Source organism: Salvelinus sp. IW2-2015, unplaced genomic scaffold (genome assembly GCF_002910315.2).
Source record: "Salvelinus sp. IW2-2015 unplaced genomic scaffold, ASM291031v2 Un_scaffold1978, whole genome shotgun sequence".
In the NCBI taxonomy this organism is placed as follows: domain Eukaryota; kingdom Metazoa; phylum Chordata; class Actinopteri; order Salmoniformes; family Salmonidae; genus Salvelinus; species Salvelinus sp. IW2-2015.
This window is the reverse complement of record NW_019943329.1, coordinates 68,827-87,861: the sequence shown is the minus strand read 5'-3', so window position 1 is coordinate 87,861 and position 19,035 is coordinate 68,827. Positions and strand designations below refer to the sequence as shown.

Below are 19,035 nucleotides of genomic sequence, written 5' to 3'. Positions count from 1 at the left end.
CTGACCTGTCGATATCTCACCTGTCTTGTAACTCTGACCTGTCGATCGCTCACCTGTCTTGTAACTCTGTGATCTGTAGATCTCCCTGAGTTCCTTCATGAGACGATCAGACGCTTGAACTGAACCAGAAACGGCACCCTGAAACAGGCATCACAACACGGATCAGAACCAGGGTACCTTAGAGCAAGACAAGAGACTATAAAAACGGTGGAAATGTTCTCGTTTCTCCCCCCCCCCGAAAAATAAGAAAGACGCCTTACCGAATGAGCACTTACGTTCAAGTGGTCCTGCCTCTGGTTCTTACGGATCTTCTCTAGGATGGCCAGGTTCTCCTTCAAATCAAAGCACATTCAACTTTATTAATACAGCACATTTTGTACAAAATGCAGTAGGAAGTGCTTCATTAAGATAATAAAAAGTTAGAAAGATAAAAACAAAATGTTAACAAATAGCAAAACAATAGTAAAAATAAGTAATATACAGCAAAGTGTACACAGTACAACGTAACGCTTACTTGCACAATTACAAGAAGCAATTTTGAAAAAAACATGCAAGGTAGAGACAGTCTGGGTAACCAGTCTAACATTGCCAAAGAGAATTGTCTTTCAGAAATCTCAGCATTCAATATGATTTCCAGAGGAGCTGCTCATTGGTTGTTGGAAATAACATTCATATTTTCCCATGACAACATGCGGAGGAGCCTCGAAAGTAGAATAGGATTTATAACAAAGTCAAAAACAAAAAACATTTAKCTGTTAGGAAGGCAAGTTGTTGTATTTTGAGCCTTAAGATGTTTTGTAGTTGGAATTGCCATATTTTAGAGGTGAAAATGTAGTTTGACAGAAGGGTTTTGAATGGAAAAACAAAAAAATGGTTGCTTAGTAACCAGACAACAACATGATCTGTGGAGAAAGAAAAGTTCCAATATTTATATAACCTTTGTGATTGGAGGATATATCTGTGGTAAAGCGACTCAAGATCAAATCCTAAACCTAACCTTATTTTCATATATTTTTTACTATATAGCCAAATTTTGACTGTGGTTGTGGTAACTAGTGGAAACGAAAATCATTTCTGCACAAACTGTCAGATACCGTCTCAGGGAAGCTCATCTGCGTGCTCGTCATCCTCACCAAGGTCTTGACCTGACTGCAGTTTGTCGCTGTTACACACTTCAGTGGGCAAATGCTCACCTTCGATGGCCACTGGAGAAGTGTGCTCTCCGCGGATTAATCCTGGTTTCAAATGTACCCGGCAGATGGCCGTGTACAGACAGCATGTATGGCGTCGTGTGGGCAAGCGGTTTGCTGATGTCAACAGATTGCCCGATGGTAGCAGTGGGGTTATGGTATGGGYAGGCATAAGCTACGGACAATGAACACAATTGCATTTTATCAATGGCAATGTGAATGCCCGAGATACCGTGAAGAGATCCTGAGGCCCATTGTCGTTCCACTCATCCGCCTTCATCATGTTTCAGCATGATAATCCATGRCCCCATGTCGCAAGGATCTGTAAACAATTCCTGGAAGCTGAAAATGTCCCAGTTCTTCCATGGCTTGCATTCTCACCAGACATGTCACCCATTGAGCAAGTTTGAGATTCTTTGCATCAATGTGTACGACAGCGTGTTCCAGTTCCCGCCAATATCCAGTAACTTCGCAGAGCCATTGAAGATGAGTGGGGACAACATTCCACAGGCCACAATCCACAGCCTGATCAACTCTACGTGAAGAAGATGTGTCGCACTGCATGAGGCAAATGGTGGTCACACCAGATACTGACTGGTTTTCTGACCCACATCCCTGTTTTTTTTTTTTTAAAGGTATCTGTGACCAACAGATGCATATCTGTATTCCCAGTCATGTGAAATCCATAGATTAGGGCCTAATGAATATATTTCAATTGACTGATTTCCTTCTATGAACTGTAACTCAGTAAAATCTTTGAAATTGTTGCGTTTATCTTTTCGCTCAGTGTAGATAGACATACAGAGAGAGAGCGAGCAAGACAGACAGAGAGCGAAAGACCGACAGAGAGCGAGAGACCGGCAGAGAGCGAGAGACCGGCAGAGAGCGAGAGACCGACAGAGAGCGAGAGACCGACAGAGAGCGACAGAGAGCGAGTGAGCGGAGGGCGAGAGAGAGACCGACAGAGAGCGAGGGAGAGAGACCGACAGAGGGAGAGAGAGAGACCGACAGAGACGAGGGACGGAGAGAGACCGACAGAGAGCGAGGCGACGGGAGAGACCGACAGAAGCGAGGACCGAACCAGAGAAGCGACGCGAGCGGAGGGCGAGAGAGAGACCAACAGGAGAAGCGAGAGGCGAGAGAGAGAGAGGAGAGAGAGACCGAAGGAGCGGGAGGGAGAGAGACCGACAGAGAGCGAGGGAGGAGAAACCGACAGAGAGCGAGACCGACAGAGAAGCGAGCGAGCGGAGGCCGAGAGAGAGAACCAACAGAGAGCGAGGGAGGAGAGAGACCAACAGAGAGCGAGGAGGAGGAGAGAGACCGAACAGAGAGCGAGGAGGGAGAGAGAGAGAGACCAACAGAGAGCGAGGGAGGGAGGGAGAGAGACCGACAGAGAGCGGAGCGAGAGAAAGAGGTGTGGTATCACAGTAATCACCTTCTCAATCCCGTCATCCTCTGACTTCTTCCCATGTACAGGCTCCTCCTCCTCATCTCATAGTGGTCCAGGTCTTCAATATCCTGCTGAACACAAACACTGTTATCACATTATAGAGTTATGCATACACACAAGCAGGGCTCCAGGCTAACTTTCCTCATCACCATCCAAGAATCCTACCTTAGTGCAATTTCAACCATCCCAACCTGAAGAAAACCATCCCAAATGAGTAAAAATATGTGTTGTGTTTTGATATGTCAACATGGGTCTACCCGAGAACATTCAAAAAGACAAAGATGTACATCAAAAAGGCAACATTGGAATAATATGAAATTCATTTTTGCATAAATGTACACTGAACAAAAACAAACTCCAGCCTATAGACAGAAACTAAAACAGGAAGCTCCCGCTCTCAGGTCTGTTCAACGCTGGTCCGACCAAATCTGATTCCACGCTTCAAGATTGCTTACGATCAGTGGACTGGGATATGTTCCGCATTGCGTCAAACAACAACCTTGACGAACTACGCTGATTCGTGTGAGCGAGTTCATTAGCAAGTGCATTGGCGATGTCGTACCCACAGCAACGATTAAAACATCCCAAACCAGAAACCGTGGATTGATGGCAGCATTCGCGTGAAACTGAAAGCGCAAACCACTGCTTTTAACCAGGGCAAGGTGACCGGAAACATGACCGAATACAAACAGTGTAGCTATTCCCTCCGCAAGGCAATCAAACAAGCTAAGCGTCAGTATAGAGACAAAGTAGAGTCGCAATTCAACGGCTCAGACACGAAAGGTATGTGGCAGGGTCTACAGTCAATCACGATTAAAAAAAGAAATCCAGCCCGTCGCGGACGAGGATGTCTTGCTCCCAGACAGACTAACACAACTTCTTTGCTCGCTTTGAGGACAATACAGTGCCACTGACACGGCCCGCTACCAAAACCTGCAGACTCTCCTTCACTGCAGCCGACGTGAGTAAAACATTCAAACGTGTTAACCCTCGCAAGGCTGCAGGCCCAGACGGCATCCACAGTCGCGTTCTCAGAGCATGCGCAGACCAGCTGGCTGGTGTGTTTACGGACATATTCAATCAATCCTTATCCCAGTCTGCTGTTCCCACATGCTTCAAAAGGGCCACCATTGTTCCTGTTCCCAAGAAAGCTAAGATAACTGAGCTAAACGTCTACCGCCCTGTAGCACTCACTTCCGTCATCATGAAGTGCTTTGAGAGACTAGTCAAGGACCATATCACCTCYACCCTACCTGACACCCTAGACCCACTCCAATTTGCTTACCGCCCCAATAGGCCCACAGACGACGCAATCACAACCACACTGCCCTAACCCATCTGGACAAGAGGAATACCTATGTGAGAATGCTGTTCATCGACTACAGCTCAGCATTTAACACCATAGTACCCTCCTAACTTGTCATCAAGCTCGAGACCCTGGGTCTCGACCCCGCCCTGTGCAGCCGCCCCCAGGTGGTGAGGGTAGGTAACAACATCTCCACCTCACTGACCCTCAACACTGTGGCCCCACAAGGGTGCATTCTGAGCCCTCTCCTGTACTCCCTGTTCACCCACGACTGCGTGGCCATGCACGCCTCCAACTCAATCATCAAGTTTGCAGACGACACTACAGTGGTAGGCTTGATTACCAACAATGACGAGACGGCCTACAGGGAGGASGTGAGGGCCCTCGGAGTGTGATGTCAGGAAAATAACATCACACTCAATGTCAACAAAACAAAGGAGATGCTCGTGGACTTCAGGAAACAGCAGAGGGAGCACCCCCCTATCCACATCAACGGGACAGTAGTGGAGAGGGTAGAAAGTTTTAAGTTCCTCGGCGTACACATCACGGACAAACTGAATTGGTCCACCCACACAGACAGCGTGGTCAAGAAGGCGCAGCAGCGCCTCTTCAACCTCAGGAGGCTTGAGAAATTCAGCTTGTCACCAAAAGCACTCACAAACTTTTACAGATGCACAATCAAGAGCAACCTGTCGGGCTGTATCACCGCCTGTACGGCAACTGCTCCGCCCCACAACCGTAAGGCTCTTTCCAGAGGGTAGTGAGGTCTGCACAACGCCTGCCCTCCAGGACACCTACACCACCCAATGTCACAAGAAGGCCATAAAGATCATCAAGGACAACAACCACCCGAGCCACTGCCTGTTCACCCCGCTATCATCCAGAAGGCGAGGTCAGTACAGGTGCATCAAAGCTGGCACCGAGAGACTGAAAAACAGCTTCTATCTCAAGGCCATCAGACTGTTAAACAGCCACCACTAACATTGAGTGGCTGCTGCCATACATGTAAAAAATGTATCACTAGCCACTTTAAACAATGCCACTTAATATAATGTTTACATACCCTACATTACGCATCTCATATGTATATACTATACTCTATACCACCTACTGCATCTTGCCATCTTTATGTAATACATGGATCACTAGCCACTTTAAACAATGCCACTTATATAATATTTACATACCCTACATTACTCATCTCACATGTATATACTGTACTCGATACCATCTACTGCATCTAGCCTATGCCGTTCTGTACCATCACTCATTCATATATCTTTATGTACATATTCTTCATYCCTTTACACTTGTGTGTATAAGGTAGTAGTTGTGAAATTGTTAGGTTAGATTACTCGTTGGTTATTACTGCATTGTCGGAACTAGAAGCACAAGCATTTCGCTACACTCGCATTAACATCTGCTAACAATGTGTATGTGACAAATAAAATTTGATTTGAACTCAACATGTAAAATGTTGGTCCCATTTTTCATGAGCTGAAATAAAAGATCCCCCAACAAAATCCATACGCACAAAAAACCTATTTCTGTCAGATGTTGTGCAAAAATGTGTTTACATCCCTGTTAGTGAGAATTTCTTCTTTGCCAAGATAATCCATCTACCTGACAGGTATGGCATATCAAGAAGCTGATTAAACAGCATGATCATTACACAGGTGCACCTTGTGCTAGGGCCACTAAAATGTGCAGTTTTGTCACACAACGCCACAGATGTCTCAAGTTTTGAGGGAACGTGCAATTGACATGCTGACTGCACCAATGTCCACCAGACCTGTTGCAAGAARATGTAATGTTAATTTCTCTACCATAAGCAGTTTGAGAATTTGGCAGTACATCCAACCGGACTCACAACCGGAAGACCACGTGTGACCACGTGTAACCACGACAGCCCAGGACCTCTACATCCTGCTTCTTCACCTGCAGGATCGTCTGAGACCAGCCACCCGGACAGCTGATGAAACTATGGGTTTGGACAACCAAAGARGTTCTGCACAAACTGTCAGAAACCGTCTCGGGGAAGCTCATCTGCATACTCGTTGTCCTCACCAGGGTCCTGACCCTACGGTAGTTTGGCGTCGTAACCGACTTCAGTGGGCAAATGCTCACCTTCAATAGCCAMTGGCACGCTGGAGAAATGTGCTCTTCACGGATGAATCCTGGTTTCTACTGTACCGGGCASATGGCAGWCAGCATGWATGGAGTCGTGYGRGYGAGCGKTTTGCTGATGTCAAAGTTSTGAACAGAGTGCCCCATGGTGGTGGTGGGGTTATGGTTTGGGCAGGCATAAACTACGGACAACAAACACAATTGCATTTTATCGATGGCAATTTGAATGCACAGAGATACCGTGACGAGATYTTGAGGCCCATTGTCGTGCCGTTCATCTGCTGCCATCACATCATGTTTCAGCATGATAATGCACTGTCCCATGTCGCAAGGATCTGGACACAATTCCTGGAAGCTGAAAATGTCCAACTTGTTCCATGGCCTGCATACTCAGATTCCACAGGCCACAATCAACAGCCTGATCAACTCTAYGTGAAGGAAATGTGCCGTGCTGCATGAGGCAAATGGTGGTCACACCAGATACTGACTGGTTTTCTGATCCAAGCCCCTACTTTTTATTAAAGGTATCATATCTGTATTCCCAGCCATGTGAAATCCATAGATTAGGGCCTAATGAATTTATTTAAATGGACCGATTTCCTTATATGAACTGTAACTYAGTAAAATCTTTGAAAGTGTTACRTGTTGCGTTTATATTTTTGTTCAGTATAAATAATTAGACTAMATGTCAAAGTGTAGATGATAGCCTATGCGTATTGGCTACAGCCTGTCATGTCCAGACAGATGAGGCGCCAGATATGTAGCCAATCTATAACGATTATTTTACTTACATAAATAGACGCCAGTCATGTTTGACAAATATATTGTAAGATAATTAACATTAACGTCTATAGGCTTGATACTTTGGACATAGGCCACTCAAGGCACGGGTTGTTCATATCGAATGGTCACAAGAGCGTGAGAGTGCCTRTTGCGCAACGCACACGTCACACACCTTGCAATCTGAGCAGAGGCAGTCAGTATTTTGTAACTAATTAACCATACAGGTAATTGTTTAAAACCTGGAGGTTTTATGTCATTTTATGGGGCATGTCTTAACCTTGTTTTAAGGAAACCTAACCAAAATAGGACCATAGAAACGTTGAGGGAATTATTTTATAAACATTGAAAACAGCTTTTCTCTCATGTTCTATTGGTTTTCAAAATTAAACTTCTTCATTGTCCAGCACCAAAGACACATCTTACTCATATTAGCACCCATGCTAGTTGATGCTATATCTAGTCATATTAGCAACCCATGCTAGTTGATGCTAATCCTAGTCATATTAGCGACCCATGCAGTTGATGCTAATCTAGTCATAACCCATCAAGTTGATGCTAATCCTAGTCATATTAGCAACCCATGCTAGTTGATGCTAATCCGAGTCATATTAGCGACCCATGCTAATTGATGCTAATCCGAGTCATATTAGCGACCCATGCTAGTTGACGATAATCCTAGTGATATTAGTAACCCATGCTAGTTGACAGTAATCCTAGTCATATTAGCGACCCATGCTAGTTGACGATAATCCTAGTCATATTAGCAACCCATGCTAGTTGACGATAATCCTAGTCATATTAGCAACCCATGCTAGTTGACGATAATCCTAGTCATATTAGTAACCCATGCTAGTTGTTGCATCTTTAGATCTCCCCTTTCATTTCAGTCACATGAAACCGCTCGGATGTGCAGTGGCGTTTTAGAACGGCGCGTTGCCGGAAATATATTGTTTATCAACATTTTAAACTAAACGTTCAGATCAATTGCATCCGCCTCATTGCTGTTTAACATAATTAATAATTTCATTATTAATCATTATTAATAATTTAATAATAATTATGTTCAGTGGTTGTATGAATTTAGGATCTATCTGAACCGTCCCAGACATGTTTTTCCATCATCCCGGGGATGACAGGACACCCTTAAATTCAAGGCCTGCACACAAGAGAGGTTTTATACAGTATACATACACACAAGATAAGTTATATACAGCACACGCACAATACGTTTAAGATGAATGTGGATATTATCTCTATATGTAATGTTCGTTGTACACAAGTAGGTAAACATGCACATGCACACACACAAAAACAAACAAACAAATCGGTACACACACACACACCGGTACACACACACACCTCGCCCATTTCTTCCTCCTCCTCCTCCTCGGATGTCACTTCATCGGCTGGTCCATGCTACAAAGAGAGAGGAAAAGGAAAGACAAAAAATGGATTGTGAGTTTAAAGACGAGGCATGCCTTCTGACTCTCAATTTTGGTATGGAATGTTACTCATGCCCAGAATATGATTATTGCCTTGCGATAGGGCTGTCCCCATCCTTGAGTCACAATATTTAGATTAGTCTGATACATCATTTGAGGCTAACAGTATTTCCATTTCCACTGATTCAAACCAACTGAATATTTKCTGACTTCAAACTGTGGGGGGTTAGCCTACAAACGTGATTCAAATCAGAGTACACCAGTTGTAGATTCTATTTATATGGGGTTGTCAGGTCTACCAAAGAAATAGAATTTAATTCTAGAATGAGCCCTACCTTGCGCTCTGGGTTGATGGGCCCAGCAGGGAGGGGCTGATCTAGCATCTCAACATCTGGGTGCTGGGGCAGGTTGTACAGCCGACAGAGGTCACAGATGAGACGCTTCAGCTGCTGCAGGAGCTGGGAGAAACAAACACAAACAGGTCAACTGTCATTCAACAGTATCTCTTTGGAGCAGGGGTCGTTAACAGATGGAAAAACACAAGGAATTCAGTCAAAAATGAGTTTCATGTAGGTAATCTGTTGACCAAGTATTCCCAGGAATAACAAAGAAAAGAGAAAAGTATTGGGGACAGTACATGTTATTGTAGTTTTGGCTCTGTACTTCAGCATTTTGGATTTTAATTGATACAATGACTATGGAGGTTAAAGGTCAGACTGTCAGCTTTCCTTTGAGGGTATGTTCATCCATATCGGGTGAACCGTGTATTGTTGTGTAATTTTGGAGTCACTTTTATTGTAAATAAGAATATAATGTTTCTAAAAACGTCTACATTAATGTGGACGCTACAATGATTACGGATAATCCTGATTGAATCGTGAATAATTGTGAGTGAGAAAGTTACAGAGGCATAAATATCTAACAGAGGCCCAAAAACACTAACCTCGAATACTATCGTAATGGCGAGAGGTTAGCATGTCTTGAGGGTATGATATTTGTGCGTCTAACTTYCTCACTCATCATTATTCACAATTCATTCAGGAATAGCCGTAATCATGGTAGCATCCACATTAATGTAGAAGTGTTTAGAAACATATTATATTCTTATTTAGAATAAAAGGAGACTCCAAAATGAGACAATACATTATTTACCATTCATTTCTATTGGGCACAAAATGATCTGAAACACAACCAAAACAAACAACAAATGCATCCAACCAGTTTGTAGAGTAACAAGCTTGATGTAATCATTGTGTGCAAGGAATATGGGACCAAATACTAAACTATTGACTACTTTAATACACATAAGAAAATTTGTCCCAATACCTTTGGTACCCTAAAATGGGGGGACTATGTATGAAAAGTGCTTTAATTTCTAAACGGCTCAACCAATATGGATGAAAATACCCTAAAATTAAAGCTGAAAGTCTGCACTTTAACCTCATAGTCATTGTATTATTTAATATCCAAAGTGCTGGACTACAGAGCCAACAACAAAACATTGTCACTGTCCCAATACTTTTGGTGCTCACTGTATGTGATTGTGTCTTAATGTTATCAAGGTATGGAATCTTTTTATTTGAAAATACAAATCTCTTTTTGGGCTTAGTTGTGGTCAATTTGCAGTATACAAATTATTATATTTATGTTCCGGCCCCCTATATTTAGTTGCCTACCCCTGCTTTACAGTAACTTATCAACCAATTATGAGGGAGGTACTAAGATTTTCATAAGAGCCAGAGCGACTTACAGTCAGTGTTCTATGTGGCTCAAGCCTTCTGCATGCTTTGGTTCAGCTGGCGCCTAGCTGAGAACCGAACGAGTGTGCTCGCATACTCCCTTAAATACCTTCGCTTGAAAAACAAGGGAAAAAAGCAGCAATAGTACTGTTTGTCCATCTTGAGATGCCGTAGCCAGTATCCACCTTCTCAAAATAGTCCGAATTAATCTAAGATAATTGAAGAAATCGGTCATTAATTTTGATGTTTTTGCAGAGGAGATCTTAGTCGTGGAATTTTACATCTAACTAAGATGTTTGGTTCAGTATTTCTGTATAGGGGCTCCCGAGGGGCGTCTCAGTGGTAGTGGCGTCACTACAGACCCTGGTTCGATTCCAGGCTGTATCACAACCGGACGTGATTGGGAGTCCCATAGTGGGGTGCACAATTGGCCCAGCGTCGTCCGTGTTAGGGTTTGGCCGAGACAGGCCATCATTGTAAATAAGAATTTGTTCTTAACTGACTTGCCTAGTTAAATAAAAATGAAGGTTGGATTTCAAATGAAAAAATATGCATGAAAACAATTTGCTCTTTGAGTGACACACACTTCATTGAAGAATCCCTACTGTTGACGAATCACTGAATCCCTACTGCCGACGAATCACTGAATCCCTACTGTTGACGAATCACTGAATCCCTACTGCCGACGAATCACTGAATCCCTACTGCCGATTAATCACTGAATCCCTACTGCCGACGAATCACTGAATCCCTACTGCCGACGAATCACTGAATCCCTACTGTTGACGAATCACTGAATCCCTACTGTTGACGATTTCACTGACGAAGGGGTGTAGACTTCAGCTTGCCTCGAAAAATGTTTCAGACAGAAAGAAAAAAAACGTTGCCAAATACCAAGACTAAAAAAAACATCACAAAATGTCATAATACATATACGAACTGTTCCAAACTGTTTCTCGGATGGGAGGCAGGCGGACGCCTTCAGTCAGTAGAGCATGGCTCCAGAGTGGCGCAGCAATCTAGGGCACTGCATCTCAGTGCTAGAGGCGTCACTACAGACCCTGGTACGATTCCAGGCTGTATCACAACCGGACGTGATTGGGAGTGCCATAAGGCGGCGCACAATTGGCCCAGCGTCGTCCGTGTTAGGGTTTGGCCGAGGTATTAAATAAGAATTTGTTCTTAACTGAATTGCCTAGTTAAATAAAGGTTCAATTTTTTTTAAATGCAGCTTACAACTGCAAGGGYAGTGGGTTCAATTCCCATTCGTAAAAATGTATGCACGTATTGACTAATTCACTTCGGGTAAAAGGCATATATAGTGTGACGGACCCTTTTTACAATCAACCAATTTTGTAGGTGATAATAGGGCCTACGCCTTCTGTGAGAGCCGGTAGCTACATCCTACAGCACATAGCGTTGAAGATGAAGGAAGAAAAGTCCACAGTCTACACACACACACAGGTAAGTGACTTACCAAAGATGTTCCTTTTCTGACATCTTCCAGGCGCTCCAACACCTCTGTTAGACTTGGGTCATCAGAGTCAACAAACCAGATTGGGGGTGTAGAGGGGTATGACTCCTGGGAGGGATGATCAATTGATCACATCATTATTTGGTAAAGCTCTAATGGAACAGGACTGAACTGTAGCTAGTAGGTGGAGCTACTTCAGAATAAAAGGAATGATATTTGACATATCGAAGCATCGATAAATATGCAACACGCACTACCTACCTAGTAACGCTGACTTGTAACGTTATGTCCTGGTTTTTAGTTAGCTAGCTAATGTGAACAACCCTTTTACGCAGGACTATTCTTTATCTCCATTAGTCAGCAATTGTGTTCGCAGGTCACGTTACCCTTTGACAAGTTATTGTATAAGTAAAATAAGGTACAAATATCAGATACATTTTATAGATTGGCCTTGTGGCAAAAGGCATTCAGTTTTTTTTAGACGCATTAGCCTACTAGCTAACATTAGCTTAACAACCAACGGTAACGTTTACAAATATGATCTTCTTTCTTGTTTTCTAACGAGTTAGCTAGCATAGCTAATTATACCTGGACATATGGCCCCTTTATTAGAGTATAAACTAACTGAAAAGTCTCAACACATTTATATATTATGTGGCTAGCTAATGATATCCAAAAACAAAGCTAGCTTAGCTGATTTGTGTTTTCGCAGTGTTCGGCTTGAGAAATCCAAATTCGTCATGTTTATCGCCCTGTGCCTGTGCTAGCTAACTAGCTACGTTAGCTAGCTAGTTTCTTTCTTACCGTGATGTTGCAATGTATTATCAACAGTTTTTCACCGGTTACATTAAACTGACAACTAAGCTCATCAGGCTTCCAATCGATAATTCTGAAACGTTCGTGGTTTGGGTCAAAAATTGACTCCAAAAACTTCAATTCGGCCTTCAGACCCGAAACCGACATCTTCCACTCATCTCAAACCAGGCAGTCCGCTGGGGAGGGGGGAAGTTGGGGCATATTGAGACCGCGTAGTCGGGGCTGGATCTCGCACGTTAGCGTGAGAGCAACAACAAAATAGTGTGTGGTCCCAATGTTTCTGAATACGTAACGGGTGAAGTAGATAGATGTATGGTTAATATTGATTGAGATCAAATTCTGTAAAAAAAAATATATATGTAAAATGTATTTTCTTTGCACAATGCTGAGCCAGTGCAGGGCACTTATTGAGATGGGATCTCAGCACCATCCTGAAAGGCCATGAGGCTCACAGTCCTGTCAGATAAACCAAATTCCTCTGGTAGGTATTGTCATCATACTGGCCGCTATTGTGATTATTCAGCAAGGTAGAACCTAGATGGAATCTGAAATATAGGCTACCTATATGAACAAAAATATAAATTCAACATGTAATGCATTGGTTTCACAACCCAGAGATGTGTTCACAAATGTGTTTACATCCCTGTTAATAAGCATTTCTCCTTTGCAAAAATAATCAAATCACCTAACAGGTGTGGCATATCAAGAAGCTGATTAAACAGCATGATCAGTACACAGATGCACCTTGCGCTGGGGACAATAAAAGGCCACTTTAAAATGTGCCGTTTTGTCACACAACACTATGCCACAGATGTCTCAAGTTTTGAGGGAGCGTGCAATTGGCATACTGACTGCAGGAATGTCCACCAGACCTGTTGCCAGATAATTGAATGTTCATTCCTCTACCATAAGCCGCCTCCAGCGTTATTTTAGAGCATTTGGCAATACCTGCAACCGGACTGACAACCACAGACCACGTGTAACCACGCCACCCCAGAACCGCCACAACCGGCGGGATAGTCTGAGGCCAGCCACCCGGACAGCTGATGAAACTGGGTTAGCACAACCTTTAAGAAACTGTCTCAGGGAAGTTCAACTGCGTGCTCGTCRTCCTCACCAGGGTCTTGATCTGACTGCAGTTTGGCGTCGTAACCGACTTCAGTGGGCAAATGCACACCTTTGATGGCCACTGACACACTGGAGAAGTGTGCTCTTCACGGATGAATCCCGGTTTCTACTGTACCGGGCAGTAGGGAGTCATGTGGGTGAGCGGTTTGCTGATGTCAATGTTGTGAACAGAGTGCCCCATGGTGGCGGTGGGGCTATGGTTTGGGCAGGCATAAGCTACGGGCAACGAACACAATTGCATTTTATTGATGGCAATTTGAATGCACAGAGATACCGTGACGAGATCTTGAGGCCCATTGTCGTGCCGTTCATCTGCTGCCATCACCTCATGTTTCAGCATGATAATGCACGGCCCCATATCACAAGAATCTGTAAACAATTCCTGGAAGCTGAAAAGGTTCAACTTGTTCCATAGCCTGCATACACAGGTCACAATCAACAGCCTGATAAACTCTATGCGAAGGAAATGTGCCCCGCTGCATGAGGCAAATAGTGATCACACCAGATACTGACTGGTTTTCTGATCCACGCCCCTACTTTTATTTAAAGGTATCTGTGACCAACAGATTCATATCTGTATTCCCAGTCATGTGAAATCCATAGATTAGGGCCTAATGAATTTATTTAAATTGAATGATTTCCTTATATGAACTGTAACTCAGTAAAATCTTTGAAATTGTTGCATGTTGAGTTTATATTTTTGTTCAGTGTAGAATTATTATTATTATAGGCCTACAGTAATTCTCATGATGGAGGATTGTTGTCATTATTTTAATGAACAATACAAATGTTAATTTATATATTTCTCTTTATTTAACCTTTGTCTTCAAAACACCTGAAACATAGCAATAGAACAAATCATAWTTAATTCTATGCTATGAACAAGCATGCAAGTGAACACTTTGCGTCCATTCTAAAGGGGTCAGTGTAGACCTACTGTACACGGAGTGTACAAAACATTAAGAACACCTTCCCCTAAGAACAACCCTCTGAATGGCACAAGTATTTACAAGCATTTCGCTACACCTGCAATAGCATCTGCTAAACATGTGTATGCGACCAATAACATTTGATTTGATTTTGGCACACATGCCTTTATATTCAATTAAACAATTTCCTTCCAAGTGTAACGGATGTGAAATGGCTAGCTAGTTAGCGGTGGTGCGCGCTAATAGCGTTTCAATCGGTTACGTCACTCGCTTTGAGACCTTGAAGTAGTGGGTTCCCCTTGCTCTGCAAGGGCCGTGGCTTTTGTGGAGCGATGGGTAACGATGCTTCGTGGGTGACTGTTGTTATGTGTGCTGAGGGTTCTGGTTCGCGCCCGGGTCGGGGCGAGGGGACGGACTAAAGTTAAACTGTTACATTGGTGCCGTGACCCGGATCACTGGTTGCTGCGGAAAAGGAGGAGGTCGAAAGGGGGGTGAGTGTAACGGATGTGAAATGGCTAGCTAGTTAGCGGTGGTGCGCGCTAATAGCGTTTCAATCGGTTACGTCACTCGCTTTGAGACCTTGAAGTAGTGGTTCCCCTTGCTCTGCAAGGGCCGCGGCTTTTGTGGAGCGATGGGTAACATGCTTCGGTGGGTGACTGTTGTTGATGTGTGCAGAGGGTCCCTGGTTCGCGCCCGGGTCGGGGCAGGGGATGGACTAAAGTTAAACTGTTACATTTGGTGCCGTGACCCGGATCACTGGTTGCTGCGGAAAAGGAGGAGGTCGAAAGGGGGGTGAGTGTAACGGATGTGAAATGGCTAGCTAGTTAGCAGTGGTGCGCGCTAATAGCATTTCAATCGGTTACGTCACTCGCTTTGAGACCTTGAAGTAGTGGTTCCCCTTGCTCTGCAAGGGCCGCGGCTTTTGTGGAGCGATGGGTAACGATGCTTCGTGGGTGACTGTTGTTGATGTGCAGAGGGTCCCTGGTTCGCGACCGGGTCGGGGCGAGGGGACGGACTAAAGTTAAACTGTTACACAACCAGTCTCTCAACATGTTCTTTCACTAGTGTGGTGGGTTTGACAATCATAGCAACCGACCTTAATGAACAAATGAATAGGTAGAAATCAGGTGTCTTCACACCCCCTCAACTACAGTRAGAATTTGGGCTGAGTGATTAACCGACCTGCTATTCATTTTTTTGTTTTCAAACAACTAATTGACCAAGGTCCGTTCAATTATTTGAATTGCATTTCGTTAGATCAAGCCCAAACTGTGCGATGTAGTAGGGATTTGCAGTTTCTAACAGGCCAATATTCGACAAAGTTTAGCACAGAAAACGTGGTAATTAACTACAATGACCATAATCCATTGCGTGCCTACTTGTCCAGTCTGAGACTGAAGAACATACAATCAAGAGGGTCTCTACCTGAAAATACATGACCTAAGATTGATAGTGGTATTCAGCATTCATAAAAGTGTGCCTTATTTACCTTGAAGATCTACTAAAATATAGATTTTGTCATGAGATGATGACTTGGAATTGAATAATATTTATCGAATAAGCCTAAAACAAATGTAATATACACAACTTAAATATTTTATTAAAATTAAGTTAAGTGATAAGCAGTAATGGACAGTCACTACCATCATGGGACTTTAATTAATTGTTTTATTCTGTGTTGTTACAGCATTCAACCCACATAATGCATAGTGCTTTTCATGTCTAAAAAAAATTATCGAAATTGAAAACCAGGATAATCTTAAAAACAAAAAAAACCTTAGAGCTGAAATATCATTAGGTGTCAATCATTTTATCTGATATTCCACTCTATAATGAACAGTCCTATATCAAAGAAAGCTGTCGACATTCAATGCAGTTGTCAACAGATGTTAGTAAACCCCTTTATTCTTCCTATATATGAAACAAAAATATAAACTCAACATGCAACAATTTCAAAAAATGTACTGAGTTACGGTTCAGTCAATTGAAATAAATAAATGCCTTAATCTATGGATTTTACATGACTGGGCAGGAGAGCCGCCATGGGTGGGCCTGGAAGAATTTTGCTACACTCGCATTAACATCTGCTAACCATGTGTATKTGACAAATAAAAATGTGATTTGATTTGGAAGGGCATTTGCCCATGCACTGGGGAGCCAGGTCCAGCCTAATCAGAAATTAGTTTTTCCCCACAAAAGGGTTTTATTACAGACAGAAATACTCCTCAGTTTCATCAGCTGTCCGGATGGTCGGTCTCAGACGATCCCGCAGGTGAAGAAGCCGGATACGGAGGTCCTGGGCTGGCGTGGTTACACGTAATCTGCAGCTGTGAGGCCGGTTGGACTTACTGCCAAATTCTCTAAATTGATGTTGGAGGCGGCTTATGGTAAAGAAATTCTCTGGCAACAGCTCTGGTAGACATTCCTGCAGTCAGCATGCCTATTGCACGCTCCCTCAAAACTTGAGACATCTGTGATATTGTGTTGTGTGACAAAACTGCATATTTTAGAGTGGCCTTTAATTATCTCCGCATCAGGTGCCCTTGTGGTAATGATCATGCTGTTTAATCATCAGCTTCTTGATAATCCATCCACCTGACAGGTGTGGCATATCTTGGCAAAGGAGAAATSTTCACTAACAGGGATGTAAACAAATGTGTGCACAACATTATAGAGAAATAAGCTTTTTTTGTGTGTTTTTATAGAAAAAAATTCTGGGATTTTTTAAAATTTCAGCTCATGAAACACTTGACATGCTGCATTTATATATTTCTGTTCAGGATAATAAGCCATGGTGTAATTATTGGAGACTGTGTGCCTCTCTCTCTCTGTTCATCCAATCATTGACATAACTGCCCACGCCCTCAGGAGACAAAAGGTTGAAGAAGTTCAAGGCAGGACAGCCAATGCGATTGCGATCTCTCTCTCTCGCCCTCGAGCAAGGCACTGAACCCTGATAGCTCCTGCAAGTCACTATGGGTAACAGTGTTTGCTAAATGACTCAAATGTAATAAACAGTTGGACGTTCTCCAAATAACAGCTAATGAACAACTTAAGAGATTCCTCCGCTACACTACTACCTTTCCTGAATTTGTTTCCCGTCAGCGCAGGTTCAACTCAAAAGCTCATTTACTCAAGAAAGGAAAATGGACTAATGTTTATCAGACATCCTTGAGACCAACTAGGAGTCAGAGTCATATGTAGTTTTAATATAGGTCTGTAACTTTTTCCCGGACTTCTCCCACTCAATCCTCGATACTCTTGAATTTCCGTCTGTGACGGAAAACTACGTCACGTTGTCTCATGAAGTCTACATCAATGGTTGGTAGCTCTAATATAGTTATAATATAAAGCCTTGACTGAAATGCAATTACTGTTAGCACACAAGAGAAAGTAGTTAGGACCGATACACTCAATACGTTAATCCACCAGTCAGAAAATGGGGAATATATAAAAAAAAACACTCACTCAGACACGAGATGCAACAAAAACTATTTATCCATCAGTGAAAGATAAAAAAAAWWATATAAAAACACAAAAAAATTCCCTAAAAGTCATTACTTATCATGGAGACAACAGTTTCCTGAACGATCATATAACATTACTATCCATCTGCTCATAGCATGTACATATAGACTGTATACAGTGCCTTTGGAAAGTATTCAGACCCCTTGACTTTTTCCACATTTTGTGACGTTACAGCCTTATTCTAAAATGGATTTAATAAATACAAATCCTCAATCTACACACAATTTCCCATAATGACAAATTGAAAACGGGTTTTTAAAAATGTTTGCAAATATATATATATATATATAAAAAAAAGCTGAAATACATTCAGATAAGAATTTAGACCCTTTGCTATGAGACTCGAAATTGAGCTCAGGTGCATCCTGTTTCCATTGATCATCCTTGAGATGTTTCTACAACTTGATTGGAGTCCACCTGTGGTAAATTCAATTGATTGGACATGATTTGGAAAAGCACACACCTGTCTATATAAGGTCCCACAGTTGACAGTGCATCAGAGCAACAAAAAAAAAACAAGCCATGAGGTTGAAGGAATTGTCCATAAAGCTCCGAGACAGGATTGTGATGAGGCACAGATCTGGGGAAGGATACCAAAACATTTCTGCAGCATTGAAGGTCCCCAAAAACACAATGGCCTCCATCATTCATAAATGGAAGAAGTTTGGAACCACCAAGACTCTTGCTAGAGCTGGCTGCCTGGCCAAACTCAGCAATCGGGCGAGAAGGACCTTGGTCAGGGAAGTGACCAAGAACCCGATGGTCACTCTGACAGAGCTCCAGAGTTCTTCTGTGGAGATGGGAGAACCTTCCAGAAAGACAAGCATCTCTGCAGCACTCCACCTATCAGGCTTTTATGGTAGAGTGGCCAGACGAAAGCCACTCCTCAGTAAAAGGCACATGCCAGCCCTCTTGGAGTTTGCCAAAAGGACCCTTAGACCATGAGAAACAAGATTCTCTGGTCTTATGAAACCAAGATTGAACTCTTTGGCCTGAATGCCAAGCATCACATCTGTAGGAAACCTGGCACCATCCCTACGGTGAAGCATGGTGGTGGCAGCATCATGCTGTGGGGATGTTTTTCAGCAGCAGGGACTGGGAGACAACGACCCTAAGCACACAG

General features: G+C 43.0%; 1 pseudogene; it reads right to left on the bottom strand.

Annotated features, from left to right (window-relative positions):
• The window catches only part of LOC112072605 (ubiquitin-conjugating enzyme E2 Q2-like), a 19,874-nt pseudogene extending 7,320 nt beyond the window's left edge, over positions 1-12,554 (bottom strand).
• Positions 12,555-19,035: the final 6,481 nt, after the last annotated feature.